Source organism: Humulus lupulus, chromosome 4 (genome assembly GCF_963169125.1).
Source record: "Humulus lupulus chromosome 4, drHumLupu1.1, whole genome shotgun sequence".
NCBI lineage: Eukaryota > Viridiplantae > Streptophyta > Magnoliopsida > Rosales > Cannabaceae > Humulus > Humulus lupulus.
Genome location: NC_084796.1, coordinates 67989927 through 68004002, shown reverse-complemented (window position 1 = coordinate 68004002; position 14076 = coordinate 67989927).

Below are 14076 nucleotides of genomic sequence, written 5' to 3'. Positions count from 1 at the left end.
GTTTTAAAAATAAATAAAGTTCAAGTCCCACTCATAAGTTCTGAAAATTTTAAAAAAATAAACATAACATTATTGTTTAGAAATTGGCGTTAAGTTGATCGTTTTCTCGCCCATAGGGTACCCCGACGCCATACACACCCTGACGTTGGAACTCCCCACATCACCATCTTGAAATTAAAATCCCATAATTTCTCTAAAATATAAAAAAAAAATCTAAAGGTATTTATTTGAGTAAAAACACCATTTTTAATGCATGTTAAAATTCCCTTTAATTTCTTAAAAACATCATAGCATTTGCAAAATCATTATTTTCATCATATTCTAAATCTTTTAATCATCAAAATCAGCAAGTTTAACAAATCAATAATCCATATTTTTCATCATGCTTCACAAAATTTACACAATAACCATACATGTGTTTAAATCTATACAATTAAATCACAAACCCTAGCATGTAACTATTATCATATTGTTATTCTAAGAAAATCCCTATCATCACATAGACAATTAAATTATGCTACCCTCATGCAATATTATACTTCCAACAACCATGCTTATATATATGGGCAAGTGAAAAAAAATACAAGAAACTCTAACATGCTCTTATCATAACATTATTTCAAGATTTATTTTATGCAAAAATAAAGCAAGTAAACCTAGGCCTAAGGCATGCTATTTCTGAAATACACATAGTCCAACAACCAAAATTTAGAAATCACGTCATTATACTTATTTGTTCAATTCGATAAGAGAAATAGCAACAATAACAAAGCATTATATCCACACTTATCTCCTCTTCTTTTCTTTTTCTTTTTTTTTTAAAGCCACAATGACCCAACATGCCTTTATCCAATTTATCTTTCCAATACATGATATAAATATAGCAACATAGAAAATAATAATATAATCACCACACATGTTTGGCCGAAACCCTCATGCATCAACCTTCCAAATTTCTTTTTCTTTCACCTCACATAAAATGCACCCAAACATGTTTCTAGAGAAATAAATAAAAAAAATGCCAACATAAAAAATAATACCTAAGAACTATCATCACAACAGTAAACAACTCCAACAAATAAATCAATCAACACTGTTACAAAACCACAAAAATGATCAGCACCTCAAAACAATGATAGATCAAGGATAAGGGTTAGAGATTCCAATACCTCTCTTGATTGTAGAATCAAGAACACAAAAGCTATGACCAACCCTCTTGGATACCCTATGAATTTCGAAACCCACAACAAAGAGAAAGGAAAATGTTCTTAGAATTTAAGGAGATGAGAGAAGAACTTAGAGGATTCAAGGTACTAAAAAACAAAAAAAAACAAAATATCTATACCCAAATTCTCTTTCTTCTTCTTCTCCTTCTTTCTCTTCTCCCTTCTTCCTTTCTTCTTCTCCTTCTCTCTCTAGTCTCACGCTTCTACTTCTCTCTCTCTCTCTCTCTCTTTGCACGATAGCCCCAATGCACAAGTGAGACAAGAGATCACTTGTTTCCCTTCTTATTCTAGCCAAATAAAAACCTAGAATCAATTACCCAATCTCTCTCTTATCATTTCATAATTTCCCTCTCCAAAATCAATACAATAAAACCCTTGACTTATCTAAAAAATAAATAGAGTAATTAGGAAATCATATATTCCTTACCCTTGTCTTTCTCTCTCTCCTTGGTTGTCCATGACCAATAAGGGAATTTGAGCTATTCTCGTAACTCTAGGGTCCTGTGACTTAGGACTCGATTTTGACCCCTTTTTGTTGCGTTTTAGGGAAAACATTACTTCTCAAAATTTGTAGGAAATTTCATCAACTTTCTAAAGATACCAATAGTGTCTAAATATAATATCCACAACCTAAGTTATGCCTATTTTACTGAGACTGGGTCCAGGGTTACGAGAAATCAGGAAAAGGCAACTCTTTTTTTTTTCTACACTTTTTTCTCAATTCTCTTTTGTGTGAACACAAAAGCTTACCCTATTTATTATTTTCTTAATTCCTATTTATTTTATATATATATTTTTTAAACCATAAAATAAAATAAAAAGGAAAATACAAAATGCATGGAAAACTAGTGCATGCTCACCATGCAACCATGCACATGCACACACACAATTTCTCAAGTGCATCACTACTTACCATGAACATTGGTGCATTCAACCAAAACACAATTATTCACATATTAAAATAAATAAACCATTAACAATTAAATTAAAAAAAATTCTACCAAACAATTCTAACAATTAATTTAAACAAATAAAATAATTCTCAACACTTAATAATTAAATAAAATAAGGCACAATATTTAAATAAATAATAAAAAAAATTAGGGCTATAGGCAAATATGCTGATGAGTGAGCAATTACTTCGGTAGAGGGAGTTTTTATTTTTATTTTTCTTTATCTTTTCTTTTATTTTCCATTGAGGACAATGTACTGTTTAAGTGTGGGGGAAGGGAACAATTGAAATTGAACTGCTTTGTTTTTATTTTTACTATGTTGCGTTGTTTTTATGTTGTTTTTATGTCATTTTTCTTAGGTTGTCATAAGCATGGTTGTGTTGAAAGGGTTCTGTTAATGATAAAACATCTAATTGAGATGAGACTACTCCTAGGAAATTGATGAATTATGCATGAATTGTGTGCTTAACTCTTGTATGATTGTTACTTAAGGTTGATCTTTGATTTTTAAACATAATGTGTATATAATTAGATTTACATTTTCACTATTGTTTGGATATATTTATGCATGCTATTACTTATATATAGTCTCGACCACTCTGGAAACCATTGATTAATTGTTCGAGGCAAAATCCTAAGTACACATAATTAGGAAGATGATTAAGGCATGTTCTTTGGATCGTTTGAGCCTTTCAAGCTTACCTATGAAATTGAATATCCTAGTTTCCCATTTTTCAACCATAATGACTAATCTTTTTCTTTTATAATCCAATATCTAAACTTTTTGCAGTTTAAAATTATTATCCTTTTTGTGACCCATTACACCATAGTTTTATATGATTGTTTGATTTGGTGGCTTGGGTTATGGATTGTAAGAAGGGGAAGTTGCATTGTTTTATTGGAATATAATGTGAAAGTATTTGATCTACTATTTCTCCCAATCAGTTGAATTGAATAGAAAAAAAAACAGAGAAAAAATATGCAAAGAGAAATATTGGAAAAAAAGGGTTTTGCAAAAGTATAAGTGTGGGGGAAATAGTAAGATCAATGTGGAAAGAATGAAAGGGAGATATTATGTATTTTTGAAGTGTATGGGAAGTTTGTGGGAAGATTTAGAGAATAGAAAGAAAAAAAATAGGCTATGGTGTGATTTAAGATTAAATATTCCCTTTTCATCTACCTTCAACCTTATCCTTACATTACAAGCTTTTAAAGACCTTTTGATTCTTGATTATGTGTGTTTACATTAGTTGAGAACAATTGGTTAATGTATATGGAGTGGATGTTTTTCATGAAAATATTATTATATGTGAGACTTTAAAACATACTATGGCATGTATAAATTGATTCAAATGTTTGTGTTTTGGTAGGTTTAATTGTGCATAATCATAAATAGATTGAGTTTAAGTGGTGACTAGGCATTGAGTTGAAATTCTGAGAAATGTGAAATTCGAATTTTTCTTATAACGTATTTGTTTGATCAATTTTTGAGACAATTAACGCTTTCGACAAAATCATTGCTTATGCTTTTATTTCTTTAGTTTTTAGTTTTTATTAGTTGTTTTGCTAAGGGACTAGCAAAGTCTAACTGTGGGGAATTTGATAAGGGAATTTTGGATATTATATTTGTTATCTTTTCGCATTTAGATAATGTTAATTTCAACTGTTTTTAGGTGTTCTTAGCTTTGTTTTACAAGTCTTTTATTTTTAAGCCATAAAATATTTTATAAGGTATTATTGATGAATTTGATGTATTTTTGTGGTTAAGAACTGATGTTCAATGATAGGACTCGAGAAAATGAAGTTTAGGATGAGTTTAAAGTGTTTTAGAAGTCCCTAAACCCGAGGTTCAAGCTTAAAGTTGAAGATTACGAAGAAAAAGCATGCGAGCGGATTTTGGGTTGTGGTTGCAGCCACCAGGAATCACTGGTCGTGGCCTGGGAGTCAGAGACTAGTGGCCACAACCACCATAATCTCCTGTCCGCAGCCACCGCGTGTAGTACGCCCAGAAAAGTACCGTGGTTGCGGCCATTAGGAATCACTGCTTGCGGCCTGCGATATAAATTTTTCTTAAATTTTGATTTTTGAATGTAATTTTTAATGGGCTATAAAAGGAATAAGGTTGAATTTTTAATATTACTTTGGAATGAAAATTTTAGAGGCTAGAGCAGCAGAGGAGGAGAAAAGACATCAGCATATACATTCTTCAATCTAGTTTTTCTTTCTTCTCAAAACTCTTTTATTTTCATTGAATATATATGTTTGTGAATATGACTATGATTATGGCGTAGTTTTATTTGTAGTTGATGGTTATTTCAAAACCCTAGACATGAGATCTTGAATGCAATCATAAATTTTATTCATTTTATTCCCTTATATTGAATTGCTTCTATTTTTCTAATTTAATGTTATGAATATTGTGACATCTTGTTAAGTGGCCAACTAAATAGGGTTTTGTATTTCTACTATCATTTTAGGATTTCTATTCACCTAATAGTGATTCTAAGTAGAGTGATAAATTACAATTAGGATATTGTGATGGGTATTTTGGTTGTGATGAAAAATAGAACCTAGGTTAAATGAATTGCATGCTTAATGAATTTGCTGTCTATATTAACATGTTTCCATAGAGTGTAATGCTTTTACTCGATTAAATGAATTGCATGTTTAATGGGTTTATTGTTGAGTGAAAAGGATTAATTAAGAGCATTTAACTTTAATTAATTATAACAGGGAATCTGGGATCATTGACTGCTTAAGTGTTATCTGTGGGGCTAATAGTTTAATTGGGAATAGGGAATATTATTTATGATTGTGGATGAATTGATTGTCGAAGCTGGAGAGTAATTTTTTACTATTTCTTTAATATCGTTTTTTCCTTTGTTATTTAATCTTTGATCATTGTTTCTTTTTATGTTTTTAGTTTTTAAAATTAAAATCCCTATCTAATTTCTGTTTAGTTTTTATTTTGAATAATAATTTTATCATAGTCCTCGTGGGTTCAACTCTTATTTAGCACTATACTGAAGTAGCTAAGGTACACAATTGATAAAATATTGATAAATTATATTTAAATTTGATACGGCATACGACACCCATCATAAGGCTACCAACAAGTGCATCCCTTTCTTCAACACCCTCTGAGGAGGTCAAAGGTTTGAATGGGAGGAGGAATGTGAGCAGGAATTCCGACAGCTTAAGGTACACATGGCGAATCCTCCAATTATGTCAAAGCCTATGGATTGTCCATCCACTTCTCCTCTACATAGTTGTCTCCGAGAACACCATTAGTGCTGCCCTGGTTCGAGAGGAACACCGTGTACAACACCCCGTATACTATGTGAGTAAAAGACTCCTCGGGGCAGAGTCCAGATCCCCACTCATGGAGAAGTTGACATTTTGTCCGATGATGGCTTCTAAGAAGCTCTGGTCATACTTCCAGGCGCATCCCATCAAAGTCATTACCAACCAGCCTTTAAGGCAAGTCCTCCAAAAGTCGGAGTACTCCGAGAGACTCCTCAAATGGGCAATTAAAATTAGCCAGTTTGGTATCACTTATCACCTGAGGACTACCATTAAAGGACAAGCACTGGCAGACTTTATCACGGAGTGCATGGGAACACTGAAAGACCTGAGGAGGCCCAGGCGGTCGAGCCCATATGGAAGTTGTTTGTGGATGGGTCCTCCAATGAGAATGGGGTCGAAGCAAGCCTTATCTTGGTGTCCTCTGAGAGACATAGGGTTCACACCGCTTTGAGATTTTATTTTTATTCCTCAAATAATGAAGTTGAATATGAAGCCTTGATCGCTGGATTTTGGGTTGCCCTAGAGCTTAAAGCTAAGGGCCTCGAAATATACAGTGATTCTCAGCTTGTCGTGAACCAAGTCTTCCGAGAGTACTAGGCTCGAGGAACCAAGATGGCCGCTTATTTGGCCAAGACCCAAGAGATGCTACACAGCTTCAAGAGATTTACCATTCGACAAGTTCCTCAGGAGCAGAATTCTAATGCTAATGCCCTAGCCAAGCTTGCTACCACCAAAGATGCAGAGTTGCTCAGCGTGATTCTGATTAATTACTTGGCTTCTCCGACCATCACAACTCCCGAGGGGGTAGAAGTGGTACAGCCCTAGGACGGTTGGATGGAACCTATTGTGAGGAACCTTGTCTCCGAAGAGTAACTGCAAGAAAAAAAAATGGCTAGGAAGGAACTTTATCAAGTGCCTTGGTACGTAATCATGGACATTAAGTTGTACAGGTGAGGATATTCATTGCCACTACTCTGATGTGTGTCCGAGTAAGAAGCCAAACTCATCCTCCGAGAAGTGCATAAGGGTTTTTGTGGTGACCACGCTGAGGGGTAGAGCCTCGCCAATAAAATCCTAAGGCAAGCATACTTATGGCTTACGATGAATGTTGATTCGATGGATTATGTCAAGAAGTGCGACAAATGCCAATGTTACGCCAACATCCCCCGAGCTCCTCCAAATGAGCTCACTCAGATGACAATTCCTTGGTCGTTTGCAATTTGGGACATTGACTTAATGACATCCTTACCCACGTGAAGGGGGGAGTAAAGTACGCTATTGTGGTAGTCGACTACTTCACGAAGTGATTCAAGGCAGAACCTCTCGCTACCATCACCTCTAAGAAGGTGTTGGACTTCGTCATCAAAAATATCGTTTGTCGTTACGGGCTCCATGTTGGTATTAAATGATCAAATCAAAGGTGCGCAGAGAAATATATAAACCCATTTTAATAAATATTAATACAAGCCAGGATCATATACATATATAAACATTAAGCCACATTCAAAACAGATCAGGGATTACCTCTTGTAGCCTATCAAGTGTCCTTGAATCTTTTTGTATATAATCAACAATCTTCCTATTCATTAATCTAAAAGCTCACACCTTGATCTTCCAGACCAATCCTCAAACACACAAGAACGTGTGTGGGCACGTAGGATTCAAAAGGTTGATTCATATGACTCTGTAGATATACTCAACACATGAGATCTAGAGAGTTTTGACTGAGAGATGAGGTTTAGAATAGTTTTCAAGTTTAAAGAAAACTATAACTTTTGAGAGAGAGTCTATATTTTCAATCTCATAAAAATAATGAAAGCTTCTTTTGAAAGTCACGTACTATCAAACTTATATAAAAATATTTAATCTAATTAAATAATCTTTATTTTGTTAAAAATAAAATTCATATTAAAACTGATTTGATATTTATATTTAATTATTTATGTCAATCATATTTAAAAAGAATAATTAAATAACCAATTAAACAAATTTATTTGAAATTCAAAAATCAAATCTGAAAGATAAAAAAAACCCTGAGTTAGGCACCACACACTGTGTTGTACAATGTGTGTCGCTTAACCCTATTAGGGTTTCCCTAATTTTCTCATTTGTTTGTTTAATCAACTTTTAAGACAATATATTTATCCTAACATAAATATCAGTTAATTCAAAATTAACTTTATCTTAAAATATTAGTTTTAAATTAAATAAATAAATATCATATTCTAAATAATATATTTATTATTAACTCTCTTTATATTAATCTAAACAAGATTAATATTAATTTTAACCTATAGTTTTTAAAAATAAAAACTATATAGTTAAATAATTAATTAATTCACAATTAATTAATTACCCATAATTATTACATAATTATTTCCTTTCCCTGGAAAATTAATTCATTTGCAATTTAGTCATTCTCTCTACAAATCTTTCTTTTGACATCCTTACCCTTGACAATGTAGGACAAAGGTGATTTAGGGACCATGAACCTATAATACGAAGCTCCAATAAACCAGATTATTACTCAAACTCTTTAATCTAATAATCTTATTTATTAATTCCATGATTACTCCACTATAAATATGGAATTTCACTCTAAGTATTTATAGAATTATATTTACAGAGTTTTCTCTTGTAGTCCATTGATATAATCAATATATGTAGTTTTATCCTCCATTATTGGTTCGTTAATTAGAGCTGGTAAAAATTACAGTTTTACCCTTCTAATTACCTCTTGATCCTTAAGTACCATTAATTCACTAACGAATAATTAATCTATAATCTAACTATAGATTTGAGCTCAATAACTATTCAGTTCCAAAATTAACCCTCAAGGGAACAAATATTTGATCCATTAAGAAAGAATGGATTCAAATATTGTAATTCATGTTCCCAGTTATCCATGATATTGAATCTCCAAAACAGAAGTCATTAGTCTCATTATTCTAAGAAACCTTAACGAGTGAATCAAAAGATCCAATAAACACAAACAGGAGTTCATGAATATTCAAGATTTAGACAGATCTACAAATGATCATCTATTATGATAAGAATTAAATCTGTATGTCAAACGACAAGTTTATAAAGATAATTAATTCTCATCGGTCTTGTCATAAATAATCTCTATTATATACAACATCTTTACTAAGATTTCTATCCATATCAGTAATCTGAATCTAGATTACGCACATCTCGTATGCTTAGCAAACTGTACTAGTAAGCATTCATTAAAGATTGCATACTTTAATATGTTACTGACTATTTTACTCATTATATATGATCTTAATTCTCTCGTACTAATAAAATATCATATTCTCATGAATGAAAAGGAAATTTTCTTAATATTATTCTATAATTAATTCAAACAATAATTAGAACATTCAAATATAATAAAATTGTCTTTACATGCTTTTAGGGCATTAATCCTAACACTCCAGAGGAAGATAGTCTCTGACAACGGCCTACAGTTTGACAAATAGTTGTTTACCCACTTCTGTGAAAGGTATGGAGTCATGAAAAGTTTCTCCTTCGTAGCTCATCCTCAAGTAAATGGACAAGTGGAAGCGAAAAACAAGATGCTTAAGGCCACTTTGAAGAAACGACTAGAACAAGCAAAAGGCGTCTAGCCCGAGGAGCTGCCTAAGGTATTGTGGAGTTATCGCACCACTGCTAGGACCTTCACTGGCCATTCTCCATTCTCCATGGGTATGAATCCATGCTCCCAGTGGAGGCAACAATCTCCACGCGCCGTCGAGATACTTACAACCCGACCACAAATCATGATTTACTTCAAGAATCACTGGACCTTGTTCAGGAATTCTGAGAAGCTTCACAGCTACGTGTAGCGCCCTACCAATAGAAAGTGGCCAGATACTTCAATTCCAAAGTGATGGATTAAAATTTGAGGTAGGAAACTTGGTGTTGCAAAGAGTCTTCCTAGCAACCCAAGATCTAGGTGCTCGAGTGTTGGGCCCTAACCGGGAAGGCCCATACCAAGTCGATAGCATAATGTGTCCCATAACATACAAATTGGTCCCACACCTGGATTGCTGAGCATCTTTGTCGATATTGCTAGTAATATAATCAGATTATATTTTCTAAATTTTGGAATCATTTGTAGCCTCCGGGCACATTAATGAAAATCGTGTGTGCAAAACACGATAGATGAAATTCAGAGAATTTTCTTGTATTTTTAAATTTTTATTTATTTACGTTTTACTACCCGAGGACTACCCACTCGCTGGCATGAACAAGGGAATGCTTACTAGTTTCCGATCACTTGGGGGGCATAGCTGGGTCACCTTGAGAGGTAACTGCTCGTGGAGCATGACCTAGGGAACTAAGCCTATTATAAAAAGAGTAAACCTAGTGTCAAAGCTTGCGAAATTTCATGAGAAACGACTTAGGGAACGGTCCGAGAGTAAACCTAGTGTCCCAAATAAACCTAACCTATGGGCGGAGAACTCAAGTTACTTCACGAAGACTAAGAGCCCGCGAAGCAACACCGAGTTCCCGATTTCCAAAAGGACAAAAGGTTAATAAGACTCGAGTCACCTATACTCAGGCACAAGCCTAAACCTAAATATCCTAAGGGAGGAGAACTTAAGCTTCTTCCCGAGGACTAAGCGTCTGTGAATCAATACTGAGTTTCTAAATTCCAAACGATAAAAGGTATAAAGCCCGAGTCGCCTATGTTGGGGTTTTATGCCCTAATTAAATCCAAATTTCTTTGTAATCTCATTTTATTATCAATAAAAGAATAGAAATCAATTTTTGACTTGGTCAATCACTTTGCTCACATGTTTTAATTTCCTTATTATTTGTTTAATATAAACTTCTATTAAATCCCAAGCATATAGCTAATCATATTTATAGTGACGTAATCACATTGGAATATAAATATGATTAAATCTTAAAACATAAGTAAGTCCTCAGATAAGTCAATGCACAGGATTTACACTGACTTGCCAATCTACCATATAATCTACTTACACATTGTAGTTTTATGTTCTTTCTAGAACATTAGCAAAGTAGATAAGATCGGATGTATTTGTTACATCAGACTGGACCGATATTGACAATAGATAGGATAAGTAAACAGACCATTCTTATCTATTCTATTCATGTCATATAGTTGACCATAGGTCAATTCAATCTCAATTCTAAGTGGTTAGTATTCTAACTAATTGTGTTATTTGAGTTATTTGACTTGTTCATTACTAGCATACCCTATGGACTAGTCCATACTTATATCTTGGGAACTCGGTAGTATAATTATGTGGGAGTGTTAATCGTAGATATGAACATCTATAGCATCTTATGAAGAAGTAAAACAATGATTTCCTTTTTGTTTTGTTCAAGGTGCTAAATAATAGAGATCTCATTTTAGTAATTAATATTAGTTTACTGAAATATCATTTACAAGGAACTAAGTGTTTTAAGGATAAAATACAATGAGGGGTAAAATGGTATTTTAGTCCCATCACATTGTAGACTGTCTATAGAGGATTGACTAACAATTATGGTTGTAACAATGGATAACTAATAACGTATCCATATTTGTTATAGAGCGTTCTATGAATTCAAGAGTCCAATTTTGAGTCTTTAGTGGAGTCACGAGGAATTAATAAGTTAGTAAATTTATTTGTTAAATTTATGTTAACTTATTGGGGCTTGATTTCATAGGCCCATGGTCGCCACTGTACCTGGGATAAAATCATATAGATAGTATCAATCAATTGATTTAATTATCAATTAGAATTATCAAAGTTGAACAGGTCAATTTAAGAGAAGAAAATAGATTTTATGGTAGATTTATTAATTAAGACAAATTTGTGTCTAAATTAATAAATAAGTTTAAATCAAGGTTCAAATTATAAATAATTAATTTGATAAAGGATTTAAATAATTATTTAATTAATCAGTTAATAGAAAATAATACAGACATTGATTTTAAGACCAATGGGCTTATAATTAAATGAGAAATTTCACGGGCCTAAAGCCCATGAGAATTTCAACCTAATGGCTGATATTATCTATTATTTTATTGATTTTTAATTAAAATAAATGACCTAATTGAGTCTATAAAAGGAATGCTAAGTGAGAGTTGAGATCAGATTTTTGAATCACAAGAAGACAGAACGACTATCTGACTGAAGATTAGAAGATCTATTCTTGATGCTCTAGGTTTTAGATACTCTCTACAGTATAAGTCCTTTTCTAAGCCTCAATTTTCTCTTCTATTCTTATTCTCTTTGTATCTATCTCATTTGTTGAGAATTTCTCACTCTAGTATAGGTGATTCTAAGGATACTTTGGAAGGCTGTGAAGAAATTTGAAGATCGGTTCAGTTTCTTGGAGATACTCTACGACAAAAAGGATACAATGGTTAGAGAAATTGAAGAAATGACTTATTCATTCCACTGCGTATAATGTAATTGTTCTTATCATTATCTCTATTTAAATTCAATTGTAGAAACATGTTCTAGGTTGTCTTATATTAATGTGTTTAATATATGATTTACATGGAAATAATTAAGATCATATATAAGTTTTTCCTAATAACTGGCCTCAGAGCCTTATGGTAATCTTTATTTCCATGCAGGAACATGTTAAAAATTGAATTATTTGATGGATTTCATGTTTTTTATGAAGCATATTGATTCTTATGTAATCATTAGCAATTAATATTTATAAATGCTTTATTTGATATAAAACATGGTAAAAATTATTTAGAAAACATTTTTGGATTGAAAAATTACACAAAATTTTAATAATTTTTTTTCTAGGATCTGGCTGTTTCCCCCATTTCACTGGCCACAGTGTGCGATAGTTTTTCCTTATATTTTTTCGAGTTCTATCCGCGACCACCTTTTCACCGTCTGTGGCCTGCGATTAATTTTTCTTAAATTTTTGGGCTCTGGCTGCGACCTGCGATGATTTTTTCTTAAAAATTGAATTTTGAATGTATTTTTTAATGGGTAATACAAAAATATCATATTTTTTCTATTATTTAAAAATATATTTTTTTAAATATGATATTTTTGTTGCTTGAAATTTAAAAAAAATATATATTTTCTACAAAGATTCAAATTCAAAATTTAAAAATAAGTTAACTAATTAATTTTAAATAATAAAATATTAAAATTAATTTATCAGATATTAAAGATATTTTTTAATACATGATATTTTTTTTTAAATCTGATATTTGAAGATATTAATATCTGACTATTCTCTGGATTTTAATATTTAAATTATTTAAAATTTGAAAATTTGTTGACTAGATATTTTTATGGATATTTGAATTTGTCTAATTGTTTATGATATTTTTTCAAAAACAGCTAGTGATATTTGTTTAAAAATTTATAACTGGTTAAATTTTAAAAATATCACGTTTTTAAAACAAATTAATAAAATATATTTTTTTAATAAATGAGATTTAAATTAACTTTGTTTAATTGTTGATAAATCCTATTTAAATTAAATTAATACTTTTTCAAAATGACCTAAACGAAGTTGATTGTTGATAAATGAAATTTAAATTAACTTATGTTAATTGTTGATAAATTTCATTTAAATTGACTTATTTATTTTTGTAAAATTTAATTAATTTAAATTTTGGATAAATTCTAGAAAATTAATTGTGGTATTTTTGCAAATGAAATAAATTGTGGTATTTCCACATAAATTCACAGACTTGCTCATATAGTAACTTGATTAGGCTCATCCAATTATAACATATTTATTTGCACTATATGTGGTATTTTTTCAATTGGGCTTAGATGCATATAGTGGCCCATATGTGTTGATTAATATATGGATTTTGCTAAATAAAACATTCATAAAATGATAGGTTTTATTTGGGCCCATTAGAAAATGTGCAAAAGATAGTACGGTTGCATGGAATCCCCAAGACAATAGTGTCGGATAGAGGATCGGTGTTTACATCGAGATTTTGGGGAAGTTTACAGCAAGCTATGGGTACTAAGTTAACTCTTAGTACAGCTTTTCATCCTCAGACAGACGGGCAGTCCGAGCGTACGATTCATATTTTAGAAGATATGCTACGCGCATGTGTACTTGATTTTGGAGGATCATGGAATAAGTACTTGTCGCTGATAGAGTTCTCCTACAACAATAGCTACCAGTCAACGATCGGGCTAGCACCTTATGAATTGCTATATGGAAGGAGGTGCCGATCACCGTTGCACTGGGACGAGGTAGGAGAAAGGCAGCTTCTAGGTCCCGAAGCTATTAGACAAGCTCAAGAAGCAGTAACGCTTATTAGACAGCGTATGCTTGCTGCTCAAAGCCGTCAGAAAAGCTATGCGGATGCCAAGCAACGCGATGTGGAATTCAAAGTCGGAGATCAAGTCTTCTTGAAGATATCTCCTATGAAAGGTGTAAAGCGGTTTGGGAAGAAAGGCAAGCTTAGTCCCCGATTTATAGGTCCTTTTGAGATATTGGACAAAGTGGGAGCAATTGCGTATAGACTAGCCCTACCGCCAGCACTAGCAGATAGTCACAACGTGTTCCACATCTCGATGCTACGCAAGTATGTGTCAGACCCATCTCACGTCCTCAAGTAC